Source organism: Mytilus edulis, chromosome 6 (assembly GCF_963676685.1).
Source record: "Mytilus edulis chromosome 6, xbMytEdul2.2, whole genome shotgun sequence".
Taxonomy (NCBI): domain Eukaryota; kingdom Metazoa; phylum Mollusca; class Bivalvia; order Mytilida; family Mytilidae; genus Mytilus; species Mytilus edulis.
In genome coordinates this window covers 34,111,164-34,131,798 of record NC_092349.1, presented here as the reverse complement: position 1 = coordinate 34,131,798, position 20,635 = coordinate 34,111,164, and the positions used below count along the sequence as shown (strand labels likewise).

Below are 20,635 nucleotides of genomic sequence, written 5' to 3'. Positions count from 1 at the left end.
TGCTTTGGTGTAGTTATCTTTTTATCACACAAAAATAAAATTTTCCATAATCCATACAAAATCTGACAGTTTTGCACAACTTGGAGCGTGAAAAAAAATCCTGTTACCTATACTTTTTATTATATTTTTGAAAAATAGCATGATAAAAAACTACATTTTTACTTATAGTTAAACAATTCTATGTATTTTATTTAAGACCATCAACATTACATGTAACTTGTTTATTTCTTTTAATTACAATATGAAAGAAAATGAGTTTTCATAAAAAAAAAAATCACAGTTCATACTTTCAATAAAGAGCTAGAATTTTGCGGCCTTTAATAAGCAAACATAACAAGTTTACTTACGATTGAATATCTTTACAAACAAACTTCCCATAGGAATCCTCAATTTTGACGCATTGGTAGTCTGTAAAGTATTCCAAGTATTTAAATACATGGAGGATAATGGATTACATGATTAAAATATAAAAACTTGAATGCATGGAATATGCACATCGATAATCTTAATCATAAGATAAATATTTATATCTTAAATATCTGTTTAGAAACGAAGCATTTGTTAGATATCGACCAAATCTAAAGGTCTGAATGTTTTTGATAAATATATGATTTAATGTACTGTTTTTCGTCAATCAATGATATCGAACGCCACAACAGATGATGCAAATAAGCCCCCATATGCAGTACAATTAATAAAATTTTACAATTATTCTTTTCAAATTTTTGAGCATTTTTAAACACCTAATTTAAATGTCAAATTTAATGAAATACAATTTATTTATGTGCGATATTAGGACACCTTATATAGAAGAGACATAGAAATTTAGAAACAGAAGATATGACCGGTATACTATTTGAATGCACTTAGATGCAACTGAACAAACTATCTGATTTTTAACATTAATAAAGCTTATGGATTAGTGACTAAGGGCCCTTGTCAACTGTTATGCGGGATTATCACATTTTACGGTCAGAAATCTCCTTTAAATTGTAGCCAAAAAAAGACGCAAATCGATAATAAAATTTTAACAAGATTTATTATACAAAAGTTTACAAGAAGTATTACACAAATATTACTGCCAACTTAACTGACAAAATATAAATCTAATCTTTTATCTTTATCTGTATCCGATAATCTTCTCGAAATCCAATCTGAATATTACGTCCACTACTAAGGTCACAATCTAGTATAATGTTGTTTGTAGAATTCTCGAAATCCAATCTGAATATTACGTCCACTACTAAGGTCACAATCTAGTATAATGTTGTTTGTAGAATAAAAGTGTCAATCCAAATGCGTTAAATACAAATGTCTATCGATGTCTAAGTCTAAAAGTGTAACTTTAGTTTCTATATATATATAGTTGTCACGGAAATTTCTAAAACACTGTGGAAAAGGAAAGTCCTAGTAAACTACAACTGAAGTTTCTGGAAAAATGTAGTAGTTTAAAAAACGCTTTTTTTTATTAGGATCTTTTTGGAATCGTTATGTGAATAAATGGAAAGTTCCAATCATTCCATCAGTATATGTGATTGTTCCAGTGATTTCTAAACTGCACAATTATAATTTTTTTTTAAAACTATCAGGCCACACAAATTAGACCAACATAAATAAATATGACAATTACAAAATCATAACAACTCCCCCTTAATAGGTTTTACAATTACATCATATTATTGTAACAATAAACTCCACCTAGTCAACCTCTGGTTCTTGTTTCTCATTTTATGTATTAAGGTGAGAGGATTGTGATCAGTATAAACAAGAATAGGATGCACAGTTGGATTTAAATATACATCAAAATGTTTAAGTGCAGACAACATTGCAAAACTTTCTTTCTCAATAGTTAAAATAATTTTCTGATGTTTATCCAATTTATTAGAAAAATATGATATAGGTTTCGCAACATTATCATCTGGCTCTTGACATAAAACAGCTATAATTCCTATACACTTGCATCAACGGCAAGTTTAAATTGTTTTTCAAAGTCTGAAGTAATCAGAAGTGGACTATTATTATATTTATTAAATGTGATTTGCTATTTTCAAAAGCGTTTTGACAATTTTCACTCCAGATAAATTTAAAATATTTCTGTAAAAGATAAGTCAATGGTTGAACAACAGTATTAAAATTTCAGTATCTCATAAGTTGTTTTCTATTTGTAGAAGAAGGAAATTTGGTAATGAAATCCATTTTTGCCATAATAGGTTTCACTTGACCGTGGAAAACTGAATGCCTTAAAACATCAACAGTGGCCTGACAAAATTCAAATTTACCAAGATTAACAGACAAATATGATTGTGACAATCTATCAAAAGTATCATATAAAAGTGTAAGATGTTGTTCCCAGCTATCACTACATACATGAGATCATCAATATAAGCATAACAATAAGTTTATAGACAAGAAATTATTGGTCTTGCCCATGATTCCCCTTTAGCTGGACACTTAGGTATAAGAAAGACTTGCCTTAAGATCTTGCAGCATTTCTACTGTCCAAAACTCAGAAATTATGTCGCAGAATACTGCAAATTATGCCATATAGTCCAGGTTGTCGGTAAGCCTAACCAGAAAATACCTACAGCACCACTTCTGCCTATTCCAGCCTTTGACGAACCTTACAGCAGAGTATTTGGCCATACTGTAAAAGGACCGTTTAAACTGATTAAGGAAAAGAGGCTTACTGAACATACTGATTTGAATGTTTTAGACTATGTATCTAGATTTAAAGAAAAATTGTATACTGCTTGTCAAATTGCTCAGACAACCTATATTTTGAGCGTACTACCGAATGTGAGAGTAAACCAGTTACCACTGTAGGCATGGCTAAATTGGAGAATAATCAAAACAAACTAGATGTAATCGAACCACTTTTTAGTTCTACAACTATAGAAGAGACAGTTGGAATAAAAAAATCAGACATTTTGTCAAATTTAGATTCAAAACTTGCACATCTGTCTTTTGATCGTAGAGAAAAAATTAAAGCTTTGGTATGTTCTTTTGAAAATCTTTTTCCAGATGTGCCAAACAAAACCACTGCTGTTTGTCATGAAGTTGATGTATGCGATGCTTCTCCAATTAACCAACATCCTTACCAGCTCAATCCACTAAAACTTGAAGTATGAGAAAAGAAATTAAAAATATGCTTGACAATGATATTATTGAGCCGAGTAACAGTGAATAGAGCTCTCCTTGTCTCCTTGTGTCAAAGTCAGATAAAACCTTTCGTTTCGTGACTGATTTCAGAAAAGTAAATTCAGTTTCAAAATCTGAATCTATCCGATTCCTAATCATCAGCAATAGAAACATGGGTTATCAGACATAAAAGGTTTATATTCCTCCATGTAATCACCAAAACTGGACTTAAAAGCCTCACTCGCAGGACATTCCAACGTACTGGTAACAAAAGGTAACGTACAAGAACTGGACTTCGGCTTATTATCTCGCTCATTCTTCCATCAGGTGACCATTCTTCTTACAATAAGCACAAGTCAGTGACTTCTTCTCAAAAGTATCAAATGTTAGGCTATGCATATTATAATTGGAGTGACTCTTATTCTGTGCAACAGGCTTACTATGAGTACGCTCAGTGCTTTGATTTTTGTAATTTCCACTGGAAGTATTAACATTTTGACCCTTGAAACTTCTTTTATGTGAAAAGGTATAATTATCTGAAATAACAGCTGCAACATGTATTGTCTCAACAGTTTTGTCGTCTAAATGTGTTTTTAAGTCTTAATGAACATATTGTTTGAACTCTTCTAATAACATCAATTGTCTAACGTTATCAAAATTGCTATCTGTTTCTTTGACGTAAGCCATTTATCAAATAGATCTTCTTTTTCCCGAACAAATTCAACATAGGTTTGTGAATCAAATGATTTATAAGATCTAAATTTCTGTCTATATGCCTCTGGTACTTGCTCATAAGCTTTCAAAACTTCCTGTTTTACAATGTCATAATCAGAACTTTTTCCTGATGGAAGTGCAGAGTATATTTCAGCGGCATTTCCCTTAAAAACACTTTGCATCATCGTAGTCCAATACGGCTTTGGCGATTTCAAATTATTAGCAATTTTCTCACACTGTGGTAAATATTTATCGACTGTTTTTTCACAAAATTTGGGAATGAAACGTATATTTTTTTGCTGCATCAAAATATTCTGATTTCTAATGGACTTTAGTGCTGCTTTCTTCTTTGTCCATATTAATTTTCATTTTCTCAATCTCTCTAGCCTTTACCTCATTTCAAATTCTTTTTCCTTTTTATCCATTTTCAATTTTTCCTTCATTTCCAGTTCGTTTAATTTTAAGTTTATGTTCTAATTCAAGCTGTTTTAATTTAAAGGCGTCAACATTTTCGATAGTAAGATCAAGATCCTCTTCACCTTAAGTTACTGCCTCGACTAATTTGTCTATTACCAATTTTTTTATAATTTGTTTTCCTATAGTTACTTGAAAATCTAATTTAAGATGTTAAGCAAGCAACACTAATTCCTCTTTCTTTAAATTATCAAACCCCTCAAGGTCTGGCGTTTTCAAAAATTTCCCGGCTTCAAATGCCATTTTATAGAATTGAGTTGGCTAGTTATAATGAAAATACTGAACACATTTTGAATAAGATATTTTCAGTCACCCAGACGAGCCCCCAATTTCTGTCACGGTCAGAAATTACCTTTAAATTGTAGCCAATAAAAGACACAAATCGATAATAAAATTTAACAAGATTTATTATACAAAAGTTTACAAGATGTATTACACAAATATTACTGTCAACTTTACTGTCAAAATATGAGTCCAATCTTTTATCTTTATCTGTATCCGGAAATCTTCTCGGAATCCAATCTGAATATTACGTCCACTACTTAGGTCACAATCTAGTATGATGTTGTTTGTAAAATAAAAGTGTCAATGCGAATGCTGTGAATACTAATGTCTATCGATGTCTAAGTCTAAAAGTTAAACTTTAGTGTCTGTATAGAAATAGTTGTCACGGAAATTTCTAGAACACTATGGAAAAGGAAAGTCCTAGTTAACTACAACGGAAGTTTCTGGAAAAATGTAGAAGTTTAAATAACGCATCTTTGATTAGGATCATTCTGGAATCGTTATGTAAATCGATTGGAAAGTTCCAATCATTCCTTCAGTATCCGTGATTGTTCCAGTGATTTCTAAACTGCACAGTTATAAGATCATTTTGTAAACAACTATCAGGCCACACAACACAAATTAGACCAACATAAATAAATATAATAATTACTATATCATAACACATATAATCACAGATATTAAAGTATCGTGCGTTACCATCATAAAAAAGGGAATACAACAATGTGATGCCCCAAATTTAAGACTATATTTTGGGTTGAACGTCACACATTAATTTTAATTAATTTAGCTTTTTTAGAGTGATGAAAATCAATAGAGAATGTTTGTTATAAAGTTGTCAAATATATGGAGGTATTAATAAAAATAAAGATATTGAGTGCATATGTAGAATTGTCATCTCTAACAATTGACTAACCACAACTGATCTACACAAGGTTTGAAACCTTATACTATAATACAAAATAGAACACATCCGCGACATCATGGGCATTTATAACTTTGTTGAAAGTATGTAGAGTGTTGCAAGGATAATTTTTGTAAAAGATTTCATGTCTGGAGATTTCTGAAAATTTATTAAAATTCATAGGTACTTGGAAACAGTTTAAGCCCTCTCCCTTGCTTCCAAAGTGCGTTATTTTATGTTTCTTTTAAATTCCATTTTTTTCGCGTGTCTTTATACTATGAACATACATATACTATAATTAAAGTGTATTTGCTATCAACTATCAAATCCAAGTTTCTTCTCCTAGGCCATCACTGCTATATTATATAGACAGTCTATATCAACGCGACTGGTGATAATTTTAGTCCTGTCCCCGAGTACTCTTATGAAATTCATGTGCAAGTTAAAATCCGGAAGTCCTGTTTGACTAAAAATCAAAATCGGAGGCATTTTAAGCTTGGTTGAAAGTATGTTAACTTTGTTAGAATGAATTTTTGTAAAAGACTTTATGTCTGGAGAATTTAAGAAATTATATCAGAAATCATATAGGTACATTGAGACAGGGCAATATTTTTAAGCCCTATCTCTTTTTTTCAACGTCCATTATTATTTTGTATTCCATTATTTTCGAGTTTCTGTATACTATGAACATACGTATCTATATATTATAAATATTAAAGTCTATTTAATTTTCTATTAACTGCTAAATCTAAGTTTCTTCTTCATGGTGATCACTGCTATATTAAACACACAGTATTTATATATTATGGGGAGGAAGTCCCCAATTACGGTAGAAAAATAAACAAATTTTTTTTAAAAAAATCTGGAAAATTCCAGAAATTTTCAATCTACTACATGTAATGAGCTCAAAATCGTTAACTTTTTTCAGACTTTTTTTAAATCCCCGCATTTGCACAGAACTCTACTTCTTTTTCCGGTCTTGTTTGCATGATGCTTTGCGTATAGTATATATTTATCAGTCTAGTAAAATATAGGAAGGAACACATGACGAATTTCATTTTTAATAGTTGTTTGATACGAGAAAAAACGTTACCTGATGACAGCATTTGAATATGACGTCATAACATAAATAACTTCACAACTAAAATCCCAAACAACAGAACCAAATCGGAAACGTTACGGCATTTCCGTGTCTTTTTTGTAGTAAAAATGTTTGAATTAAAAAAAAATCATACAGACTTCGTCCCCTTTCACAGGTAATGTCTATCTCATATTATAGTGGTATATTAATCATAGTATAAACGCGAAAATAATTGTCCTGTCCCCGTCCGAGCACTTATGAAAATTTAAAACCGAGTTATTATAGTAGTGGTTCTTCCGATCTGCAAACCACGATATGGACAACGCCCTGATTATCTTATTTATTTTTCATTTTTGTTATCTATCACACGATTGGTTCTCAATGTTAAAACCGGAAGTGATATTTGACTTAAAAGTCGGTTTGAATACGGAATCAATATCCGGACACCTTTATTATCGTTCTCTCCCAAAAGAACCCAAACTCAATAGTCATAAGAATAGATGACAAATCGACTATTCAAATTGGACACAAAGGCAAATTGATTAATTTATTGTGTGAGGAAGAGAAGCGACACACAAAATGAGGTCTTCTCGTTTAATAGTATAGATACTACACATGCATTCTTACCAGGTGTCAGAATCTGTCCTTCGCTGCACAACTTGATGCTACATGAACAGTCTTCGTTTGTAGGATCACAAGAACACATGTCAACTCTATTTGTCGACACAAAACTAAAATTCTTTGTATAATCGCATCTGCATTTTCTGTCGTTTAAATTAGTTCCATTGTTATAAATCAGTTGTCCTTCTTCGTTACACATTGTTTTCTTGTAAATACAGTTATTGCCTTCAGATGTAACAAAAGAAAACGGTTGGAATCTTTGCATTTGACACGATTCGGTGTCAAAATTTCCGCTGTTTACTACTGTTTTATCTCCTAAATAGAAACCATGCTTTTTTACAATGTTGAAAGACAAATATCAAATTATTTCTAAAAACGTTTACAATTTATCAAAAATAAATTGACCTCATGAAATAAAACGTTGTTCACATATAATGATTGAAAAAAAACACTGTTGCTTACGCTTCTAAATCTTCTCAGTATTGCCATATGTCTTTAAATATTAATATTTTGAATAATAGTAATATTCAAAATATTCAAAATGTCTGACAACAAAACTTATTATTCTAAAACAAAAATTTTGCAGACCTCAAAAAAGAATACATGTTTTAGTCCAATGCATTCATGTTCCCTCAAAATAGACACATTGGATAACACAAAAAAAATACTGTCTATAATATTTTGGCTTGTAAGATGGTACAATTGTTTAGTCTATTTAAGCCTCTCATTGTTAAAAGCTCCAAAACAAATAAACAAGAGATACAAAAGGGACAATTCAAGCCAAAACAAGTTATCTATGCCATGGCAAAAAACAAAAACAAAAAACGAAAACAAAAGGCAATCATTAGTATCAAACCTAAAGTTAACTCCAAATCGGTTTGCCACAATTTTAGTAAAATAAAGATAGGAAAGAAAATATTTTACTGCAGACTCTTAGAAAAAATATCAAAGAGATTAAGTAAACAAAGAACATATGCTACTAAATGTTTTAGAACTTTGACCAATGTAGAATACACACTAAAACATATGGCAGAAATTATGATAAAGAATTATGACGAAAAAATATTGTCAAACTAAGTGAGGGTTAACTGGTTGCCAAATAACATTTTCAGCTTGGGTTATTTTTAGATATAAGAAGATATGGTATGAGTGCAAATGAGACAACTTCCAATCCAAGTTACATTTTGTTAATAGTAAATCTTATAGGTCAAAGTATGGCATACAACACGGAGCCTTGGCTCACATGGAACAGCAAGCTATATAACACACTTCAAATAGTTATTGTAAAACCATTACAATGGGAAAGCCAACGGTCAAATCTATATAAAAAACGAGAAACGAGAAACCCTTGCAAATCACATAAAAACGACAACCACTGACCAACATGTTCCTATCAAACGCTTTTCTTATAAGAGTATCGATTCATAATAAAAATAGTTCTTTAATTATTCTTTAAATCCTAATTTTGAGGTTAGAACATATTCATATTCTATAATTGGATAGATAAAAGCATAATTATACTTTGCTAATGTTCAAAAAGTCAAGTGACAAATATTGCATGCATGTTAAAGACGAAAATAAATTAACAAAAACGACAAAGGGTAGGTTATGTAATAGGCATCGCGTAGTATAAGACTTGGGAGACATGGAACGCCACAGGATATATTGGACATGAACAGCAATTCCGACTTGCAACAGCCCCCTTCGGACATTAAACAGAGTTGCTCCAAGGTGTATAAATGTTTAGATAGTGTTGTTCTGTTTTTAAATGATTTATCGTATGGATATAACGTTTCTTGTCTGAGCGGCGCAATGTGTACCCTTAGATTTTTATATAATCTGTACATAAACTGTATTGTACAGACGAACATAACTGTTGTTCAGTTTGGTTTAGCACGTAAGTAGCCAAAACGTTATAAATCGTCTATCGTTTATTATAAATAGTTGAATTATTACTCACCAGGTGGTTCAGTTTTTGGTCCATTGCAGCTTTCTTTGTAAACGTTGTTCACATAATCTAACAAGCATGTATATTGCTCTACAAATGAACAAAATGACCTTGCCCGCAAGTTCCAATGTTTTCCTGAAGGACACTTTACTTTTATCTCTGAACTGACTAAATACTGTAATGAAATAATAATCATTTAGCTATAGATAAGGAACAATGTTTGTTCTGATGACAGCTAATGGTGAGACTTTAGACTAGCAATCAACTGTAAAAAGGCACATCAGCGTATGAGTGATAAATACTTATGTATAAACAAACATACAGATTGATTACACAATCCAACCACATAAAAAACCATTATGATATTTAGTGGTCAAGAGGCGAGAGTTCAATAAGGGACAAGTGTATTATAAGTATCTCACGACAGACTCATATTGTTTTGAATGAGAATATGTGTATTCGCAAAACATATATAACCAAAAAAAAAACGAACTCCAACGCATATTCCAAAAGGGGACAGATCATAAGACATATAAATTCAACGATCAACTATATCAATAAACTCAGCAATTAGAAAACAACTGTCATATTACTATCTTTTTGAAGCATAGCCGGAAAAAGATGGTTAAACTTGGTTTCATAGCTAGTTGTACCCCCTTCTTGGATGACAGTTTTATATAGTACTTTTGGCTTGACTGTCGAAATGCATCTTAATAAATATCGAAGAAATATATGTTATGTATTTCTCAAATATATTCAATTGGAGTCAGTCAAACAAATGATAAAATGAAAATATTGTATCTGAAAATTACAAGTAGATCAAAATGAAATCATTACACCTTAAATCGTTTTTTTTTATATTTCTGAGAAACATAGCCTTCATGGGCATACATATGTATATTCGATCATAATCAATCAAACAGATGCGGAAATGCAAAAGTTGTATCGACAATTGCAACAAATAGCAAAATGAAATCATTACGCTTTAAATCGACATTTCTGATATTTCTTGGAATCCTGTCCTTCGTCATGTAAGATTTTCCTGCAACTATTATTTGCTTTGTAACATAAATAATGTTGAATGAATATACTATTCAATTATTTATTACTTTGAACAATACAGTTCATCAGTATAATATAAAATTAACTGGAGTGACTTAGTTTTTGTTGAATAAATTATTCAAATATGTGTTAAATTGATCATTGAAATACCAAATTATATATGCTCGGTTGACGTTATTTTTTGCCCCTTTCACACAATGTATGCACCAATTGATGAATTGTATATTCCAGAAAAATAACTCTTATCTAAATTTTATGCTAGCTATAAATAGGGTATATCAGGTACAATAACAGTACCCCCTTTCAAAGTAATTGATTTCAATTTTAAAAATTGTGAACGTCTCATATCATTCTAGCAGCGTTTCAGTGGAAGCCTATATCCAATGTATGTCTCAAATATTTTGATATGAGCGTCACTGATGAGTCTTATGTAGACAAAACGCTCGTCTGGCGTACTAAATTATATTCCTTGTACCTTTGATGACTATATGATACACTATTCCAGATATTGTACTATGTTTCATGATTTTTTGAGTAGACAGTTTGTTACACGAGAAATATTTTACTGAGGGATCCCAATGGTAAAATTAAATTTAATCCCGATTTCATCGTCATATATGAAAGCGTGAATATATATATATGTCGTTCTTGTTTCCTGACGAAAGATATAATGGTTATTTTTTTCTCTTTCGTATTTATTGTACATCGATCGTGTCGATGGTGAAATTTAGGCTTTACAAAACCAGGGCTTGTCCCTATATGCAGGTAAATGAAAAATACTTATTACTCACAAGAAACAATGTTGATGTCAGCATTATAATTTGTTTACGCATCTTTAGTTCTGTACAAGGAGTTGTTTTTTCTGCAAAAAGATAAATTATCAAAGTCACTGCCCAGAACGTTTATATTGGTCTTCAAGAAAATAATGATTTTGTATGATATTTTTTTTTTCTCACAAAGTATTTCGAATTTATGAAAATGTTACATATGACAAAATGAAACCCGTTTTTCTAGAGGAAAAGTTTGTAAATTCTGATTTAAACTGAGAAGCGATATAAGATAGGTTTAAAACATTCTAAACAATCTTTTTGAACATCAACGATGGAAATAAAGAGAGCGCACATGTATCGATGAAACTTGCTTTCTAAATGACACGAGCACTGACAAAACCTTAATATGATGCATGCTTATTCTTTCATGAGCTCAGAATGCACAATACTATATATATTCATTATGAAATTACGGATGGTATATTCTGACTTATATTCCACCTTTTGTTTCGACCAAACTTTACAAGTTTTTCCTCTTTTGAGGACCATGCTTAGATGAGACAAGGGTACAAGAAAACATAAGTGAATTGGAAGGAATTTCCATATGTGCATTATACCATTGTTGTTTTTGTCAAAAATAATATATGATACAATGAATACGCATACAATCTAAAGATTTTTTTTATCAACATTAGTGCCTTGTCTGATAATAATATGTTAATTTTGCTCGCTTATTTTTAGAATACGTGGAATGTACTTATATTAAAAATCACTGCATGGATATTTTGTAATGAAATTGTAATATATATTGAAATAATACGAGATCAAATACTTGTCTTGAAATATTCTTCTATAAATCAAAAACAACAATGTCATCGATGAATAAGTGATCTAAATATCATTCAACTGCTGTAAACATAGAGTGCGAACCCTGGATGTGGTAGGTGAGTTCGACACCAATTTAAACCCAGTCGATTGTTCCCTCCAGGTACTTTGGCTTCCTCTTGAATTAAAACTAGCAATCAAAATAAAGCCAAGAGTACTGCAAATGGCTGTTACACCAATAAGCAAGTAATGAATGAAGAGTATCGATACTACTCAATAATACTCTACTGGTGAAAACATACAAAAATCAACCAAATAAAAGTCGTCGGTGCTCAGTTATTTACAAAGCTCATCTGCAATGATCACTTATTTCTCAACACTTCAATTATGTGTTCAATATCAATTTTAAGGAAGGTGTGTCTGACTACGATTGCCAGTTTTGTCATCTGTGTGTCTATTGTCCCCCGCGAATACTTCGATTTCTACCACTTAAATAAACTGGTCGCCATTAAATATCTAAGTGTCATTAGAGTGGTATCAAAAAGCAATAGCCTATCATTTCATTCATACATGAAATGTATCAATAGTCTGAGTTCTCTATACTATTGTGTACATTTTAGAGCTCTTTTTAGTGTGCATTGCCCTGATTTCGACTATTTGGTTTATCCTCATTATCTTTGCATGTCGACTTCTATTCTTTGAGGTATTGAAATGTTTTATAAAATTACTGTACAGTCAGGATTTTTCTTCGTCAAAATTAGCACCGCATCGTCAAAATTAATTCCATTATAAATGTTAATATGATCACGCAGTTGTTACAAGTAAGGAAATCAATTTGTTATCCACATATCACAATATAAGCTCTACGTGTATTTTAAATTCAAATTAGCCTTATTGCAGGATCTGCTTACCCTTTCGGAACACCAGGAATTGGTATGATTCGTGATGCTAAGTCTTGTGTTTTCTTTGTTGTGTTTTGTGTTTTGTGTTCTGTTGTTTGTCTGCTTTGTCTGTTTTTCTGTTTGTCTGTTGATATTTGTTAAGCCATGGATTTGTCAGTTTATTTTGACACATGAGTTTAAATGTAAATTTTTTGTATCCCTCTTCTTTTTTTTAACTAGTACAGATCCGTGTAAGAATCAGGCAAATTAAATAAAAAGTCCATATACACGGAATATAGTGAAATTTTGGGAACTTTGTAATCCATTAATAAAAGTGATAAAACCATAGTATTACATCAATGTATGCCATATTTGTCTAGAAAAAAATAGATTGAATGCATTCGCCGTCCGCATAGACAACAGTTTAACGCATTGAAAGTAGGTCAACTTCGATATTGATTTTCTGTAAACAGCAAATGCCTAGCACATATTTTTTTTTATATTTGAAATCATTTGATACATATCTTTTCTTTCAACGAAGAAAAAGTTTATTAAGTTATTCACTTAAGTAAAATCATCGTAACACGTCATTCATCGTATTGTTTATCTCCCTTGCTTGGTTACCTCTTTAAAAAAAAGGCGCGTAGGCTGCACAACAACAATAACAAATGGCAGACGAGTCGGTCCCGCCGGAAATGAAGTTCAGTTTAAGTCTGTTTCAACCCATTCATGCGGGGGTATAATCCTGTATGTTATCGGGATAAAAGTGTATGAAAGCTCCCTGAATGTAATAAAAACATAACGGCGTGGCATTTCCAAACTGTACATGAACCAGCCGTGGACAATGGCAATGAAGGAGACTTGATAGCACTGAGATGTGGTATTTTCGGGTAAATCAATATGCTGACTCTGACCCCACACATTGGAGTAAGAATGATTAAAATTTGTCTTGCATTTTTATTTTTCACTCTATCATGTCTATTTGGTCCTGTCAATATTAATTGGTTATACATTTTGTTTTAACATAAATTGTCATCCTGCCTTTATTTTTGGTAGTTTTTTTTTATAATCAAAACTCCTGCCCTGCCTTTTTCAAATATCATCATAGCCCCAAATAAAAATCAAATGGTAGCTCCTAAAAAACGTTAGGAACAATTAAGATAGTGATATTTAACTTATCCAGCTATAAACGTAGAAAACGAATAGTGAACACAAACCTGAAACTAACTTCAAACTATTGAAACTGCGTCCATCCACAAAGTACATGTAGTACGGTCCAGGCGCGTAGCTCCCTATACGCCAACACGCACTTGCGTGCACATCGATTCAACATGCAAAAAAATTAATGTCAAAATGAAAATTTATAAATTAAATGTTTAAAGGAAACACATATATTGTCGCCTTTTTAATTGATGAAATGTCAATAATGAAGGCAAAATAAAAGTTTTATTGGAGATCATGACAAAAACGGACAGCAACTTGTATCTCTTACAAAATTTGAATTGGTTTTAGTCAGACTAAGACATCTCACTTGTAGTTTCGGAGCACATTTTACAGAGTACGGTGATTCTGTTTGGAATGAGATGTAAGCATCATTTAATGTACTTTTAGTCAACTTAAAACAAAACTTAAAGAAAGGTTGCCAGGTAGAATTTTCGAATGTTCAAACCCACGAAGATATCTAATGGAATACTTTATTGAAGTGAAGACTAAACCGTTTCAAAGTTTAAGTACCAATTAACCTACATAGCTCACATAAATTATTAAGGTATGCATATAACAGATCTACACGTAAACTTGCTTTCAGTCACGAGCTTTCAGTAAACATTTGATGGAGTGTTAGACTGTCCCTCTGGTATCTTTCGTCCCTCTTTTAGTGAATGATGTATTCAGCTTTGTTTTCTTTTAGTACATTTAATAAATAAGATAATAAGTGTGTCTAAACTTTGATTTAAACATGAGTGAACGAATAATAATATAGAGTAAAAGTACGCAACCCAACAAGAGATATATATTTACAAAATAGTGATATGGAATGAGATCAAAGCCGATGTTATCAAATTGGATTGGACATCATCAATAATAACACCTCTGTGAAGACAAATGCACCAACATATAAAAAAGTATAAATACAAAACAAACAATACTGAATATTAAAATATTTAAAAAATGGACAATTACGAGATAAAGTTTACCAAAACTTCACAAAACTCCATTTAAAGAACGATACATAGCTGGATTATTAAGATTAGATCTCAGATCAAAATCTACAATTTTGCAGCAACATTAAAATCTTTAATTGTTCTACTCTTTACACTACTATTCTCCATACTCAATTTAAAGAAATACTTCACCATCTCATTAAACCGAGCTTTTTCTACAAAATTGGGAATCGTAGAAATAAATTGTTCTTGTTTTGGGTTATAATAACTCTTATTTTGTGAAGAACCACACATCAAACATTTTGTCGATTAAAAAGTATTTTATTATACCTTCTTCGCAGTATTTTCCGATGGAATTAGCGTGGTTCTTTAAAATAATTTCAACTTCTCAATTATCAATTTCCCATTACTCAGCAGTAACATATCATCTGCTCCGTCATATGGTGTTTACATATCTCAATTTAGTACGTAATGCTCATGCATGTTCACACTATAGTGCTCCAACAGAGTTATGAGTAGGAAAGCTTAAAAATGACGCTCCGTAAATTTTATGTACACCAACACGAATTGGTTGATCTATACGATGTGTTTGTGTCTAAACTAATTAATAACATTTACTACGTCTGAGACTTTCGTTATATCTATGTCGTCTGTCTGCTATGTATAGAACGTGGGCTATTCGCAAATATGACTGTTATGCCGAGTGTGATTCGAAGGGTCTCGGTATTTTGTACATCCGATATTCATGTATTTATTTCTAATATTTCTGTTATGGTTTCGGTTAATAATGTGCTAGGTCTAATTGTTTGTTTTCCAATAGTTATCAAAGGTACCAGGACTGTTATTTAGTACGCCAGACGTGCGTTTCGTCTATATAAGACTCATCAGTGATGCTCATATCAAAATAGTTATAAAGTCCAAAATGACCACAATTGATATTCATGTGAACACCGAAGTGCTGACTACTGGGCTGGTGATACCCTCGGAGACAAAACGTCTACCAGCAGTGGCATCGACCCAGTGGTGTAAATAGTTATCTAAGGTACTAGCATTATCATTTAGTACGCCAGACTCGCGTTTCGTCTACATAAGACTCATCGGTGATGTTCATATAAAAACATTTATAAAAGCATAAAAAGTACAAAGTCGAAGAGCATTGATGATCCAAAATTCCCAAAAATGTGCCAAATACGGCTAAGGTAATCTATGCCTGGGATAAGATTTTTTTTTTCTTCGAAAAATTAAAAGCTTAGTTAAAAGGAAATTTAGAAAAATGACCACGTAATTGATATTAATGTCAACACCAAAGAACTGACTGCTAGGCTGGTGATAGCCTCGGGAACGAAACGTCCGACAGCAGTAGCATCGAACCAGTGGTGTAAAGAGTTATCAAAGGTATCAGGAATATAATTAAGTACGCCAAACGCGCGTTTCGTCTCCATAAGCCTCATCAAAATACTTTAAAAAAAAACCCTCTCCATACCATCATTGTCATATCCCCGAATATCACTGTTATACAAGTATGAATTTGCATTGCTTTACGACGTGTCTCTGTATTTTGAACATCCAACATCCATGTTTTTTTATGTTTATGTTATGGTTTTTGTTGGATAATCTGGTATGTCTCCATCATTGTCATGAAAACTGTTTGGACGAATATTGTAAAAATAATTGTATAAAATTAGGGATTGCATGCTAGTTACGTAAGCGCGTCAATGTTTGTGACATTCTGTGCTGTATGTCGTTGATGGAATATGTTCGTTATGTTCTGCTGTTTGAATGTTGTGTCCACTATCATATTAATTGTTTGTGCCTTTCTCCGTGATGAATATTCTTGCGGTTTTTTTTGTGCTGTTTTTCTGTCACGTAGTGTCAATTTAGCAATATTTGTTAACATTGTCATAAAGCGGGAGGTTTGGCTAGTCATTTTAACTAAGTTCAACCCACAATTTTTCTTAAAATATCCAGTACCAAGTCAGGAATTTGGTAGTTGTTATAAAATAGTTCTTTTCTATGTATGTTGGTGTTTGTTTTTGTTGCACTTTGATGTTGTTCCTTTGTTTTCCTCTTACAATTAAAATGTTACCGTCGGTTTTAATTTGTAACCTGTTTGTTTTCTCGAAATCGATGTTTGACTTTTAAACATCGGTAAACTACGGTTGCATTTATTTACCGTCGTATTCAAACAATGTGAAAACGAAAATTAGGAAGAACACAAACTGTTGTAGAAAGTTGAACAGACAGCAAATCTTCAAGATTATTTGAATTTCACTTAATGAAGGCGAACCATCCAAAAAGCTACACACAACTTCCTTGGCAATATATCAACAAAGTGCTTGATATAATACAAGAGAAAGTCAAAAGTAAACCTTTCTTGTGATATGCATAATAAAAAGAATTACTGATAACATAGGTGTAGCTGCAAATAAAAATAACGGAGTAATATACCAGGACAACAAAACTAAAACTAAAAAATATCTAGCCAACACTATTTTAACTTAGCCTTTACCAAGGAAAGCGCTTCAGTCCCATTAATATAGAATCAGAATTCGAAATATCTCTTAAACATTACCATGGATGTTCAGAGAATAAAAAGTACTATAAATACTTAAAATAGAATTAAAGCTAGTGGACTTGAAAACATTGCAAAAAATAAGACCTACATATATGTTTAAAATCTCAGTAGTAACTCATATGTTCCAGAATCATGCAAACTTCCATCTGACTGACGAAATTAGAAGATAAGCTTAATATTTAAAAACATACAGCGACATATTATATGTATTGTCGACCATTTGTTTCTTCAATGTGTTTGCTTTAAACTTCTAGTATACATATTGTGCAAACCTAACTAAAATGACATAGAGAAAAATACCATACCTACTTCAATTATCACGACTTATTCTGTAGTGGTTATATATGTGACGTCAGCTTCTTATGAATATGCGTTATGAAATTTTCGATGCCAAAGGAAATTATCTTATAAAACTTGATACTTGTAAGACATTTGACACTGTGTCTCACCAAAAAACTACTGCATAAAAAAACCACGGCATAGCTGGTAACACAACTGCATAAATGCTATTATCATCTATGAAGAAAGATATGAACCGTATAGAGAACGTAATACGATGGTCGGCTTGGTTCATAAGCAAATACCTTAGGTGTACTGGTACCGTCACAGCCACAAAAGAGAACCTTAGACGGACACCTCTTATCGAAGGAATACAAGAAAAGCGTGTTGTACTACTGAACAAGTAGTGAACGATCTGGAAGCCATCTCCTTTGAAAATCATATTGAATTAAAAAACATACAATCAAAAACTTCAACCTTAAACAACTAAAATTTTTATCAGTAATCTAAAACATTATATGTTTCAACCAACTATAAACAATTGGAAATTATTGTCAAACAGTGCTAAACATTGTATATCGATGGTAAGTTTTAAAGCAGTTAAATCGCGAGACTTATTGATACAGTGGCACACAAACACTGGATATCATATTGTTGTGTGCAAAAAGAAATACAATGTAAAGTGTGTAAGAAATTTTTTGTTATACCACGGGTCAAATAAACGTTAATGTTGACTATTTCGCTGAATTGATCAAAATGAGTTCTGACGCATTGTTTACTTGTTTGGCTTTGTAGATTACCTTAGCCTTATTTGGCACTGCTGGTGGACGTTTCGTCCCCGAGGGTATCACCAGTTCAGTAGTCAGCACATCGCTGTTGACATGAATATCAATGATATGGTCATATTTATAAATTTCCTGTTACAAAACTTTGAATTTTCAGAAAATATAAGGACTTCTTTATTCCAGGTATATATTACCTTAGCCGTATTTGGCACAACCTTTTTGGAATTTTGGGTCCTCAATACTTTGCTCTGCAACTTTTAACTTGTTCGGCTTTATTACTATTTTGATCTGAGCGTCACTGATGAGTCTTATGTAGACGAAAGCACGTCTGGCGTATTAAATTATAATCTTGGTACCTTTGATAACTATTTACACCACTGGGTTGATGCCACTGTTGGTGGACGTTTCATCCCCGGTTGTATCATCAGCCCGGTAGCCAGCACTTCGGTGTTGACATGCATATCAATGATATGGCCATTTTTTTTTTTTTATAAATTTCCTGTTACAAAATTTAGAATTTTCAGAAAAAAACTAAGGATTTCTTTATTCCAGGAATACATTATCCTAGCCGTATTTCGCACAACTTTTTGGAATTTTGGATCCTCAATGCTATTCAACTTTGTACTTGTTTGGCTTTATAACTCTTTTGATCTGAGCGTCACTGATGAGTCTTATGTACACGAAACGCGCGTCTGGCGTACTAAATTATAATCCTGGTACCTTTGATAACTATAATCAAACAATAATTTTCATATGTTATTATTAATAAAAAATTAGTGCAAATAAAAGGTAAAATTTGCTACATTAAGTCAATAACTTTGTTGACTTTTGAACCTCAAACTTTCTATGCTTTAAATACTTTAGTCAGATCAGAAATCCGTTTGGATTTGTGTTGACTCCATTTTAATTTACTCCTTATAACAAACATCGAATTTCTTCACAAAATTATATTATACACTTTAATGAGGAGTTGAAAGAGAATTTTGATAACTAAAAAAATTAGTTTAACACAATTATATGTTGTTGAGACTTTTCAAAGTCAGGATTCTCGTTGTTTGTTGTTCTTAGTTATATTATGATAATTTGAATTGTTTTTTAACATGTTTAGCATGACACGGGTTATATTCTTCTCATATATGTTATGATGGTATGATACTAAACCCCTAACAGGGATTGTGCCTGATATTCATATGATGAAGACTTTATCTTTCAATCAGTTTAATTGAAGTCTGGAGCTGGCATGTCAGTTAACTGCTAGTAGTCTGATGTAATTTCTGAATTATTGTCATTTTGTTTATTTTCTTCGGTTACATCTTCTGACATCATGGACATCGGACTCGGACTTCTCTTGAACTGAATTTTAATGTACGCATTGTTATGCGTTTACGGTTCTGCATTAGCTAGAGGTATAGGGAAGGGTTGAGATCTCATAAACATGTTTAAACCCGCCGTATTTTTGCGCCTGTCCCAAGTCAGGAGCATCTGGCCTTTGTTAGTCTTTTATTATTTTTTATTTTAGTTTCTTGTGTACAATTTGGAGTTTAGTATGGCGTTCATTATCACTGAACTAGTGTATATATTTGTTTAGGGGCCAGCTTAAGGACGCCTCCTGGTGCTGGAATTTCTCGCTGCATTGAGGACATGTTGGTGACCTACTGCTGTTGTCTGCTCTATGGTCGGGTTGTTGTCTCTTTGACACATTCCCCATTTCCATTTTCAATTTTATTAAAAAATTATATTATATTTGTTATATTTCTGTTACTACTTTTACAGCATCCGGGCTTGTTATATTAAGTATACGTGTGTTTGTTTGTATTTTGTAAATGTTTTTTTTAAGAATAAGCCATTGTTCCTTACATGAAAGCTGTCAAAAGCGAATGTAGAAATTCAAATATTATATATCGAAAAGAAAATATGAGTAATTATAATAAATATTGAAAAAAATTCAAATCGAAAGTAGAATCATGTAGCTTTGTGTATGTCCTGGAATTTATGTGATATATAAAATGTGGATTGGAAAAGATCAGTACATAAGTACCAATTTGAAACTATATATAAACATACCTGATTTGAAGTAGAAAACTGACATATCCATGGATAAATGATGCGATTTTTAATCTTTGTGTATTTG

At 31.9% G+C, this 20,635-nt stretch overlaps 1 long non-coding RNA gene across 1 annotated transcript; it reads right to left on the bottom strand.

Annotated features, from left to right (window-relative positions):
- Nucleotides 1–347: 347 nt before the first annotated feature.
- LOC139526071 (uncharacterized) lies at nt 348–9,332 on the bottom strand. The gene is made up of 3 exons (XR_011665116.1): nt 9,178–9,332; nt 7,224–7,532; nt 348–408 (listed from the first exon to the last, which is right to left on the bottom strand). It is a non-coding gene; the product is annotated as an uncharacterized lncRNA (long non-coding RNA).
- Between the last annotated feature and the right edge of the window lie 11,303 nt (nt 9,333–20,635).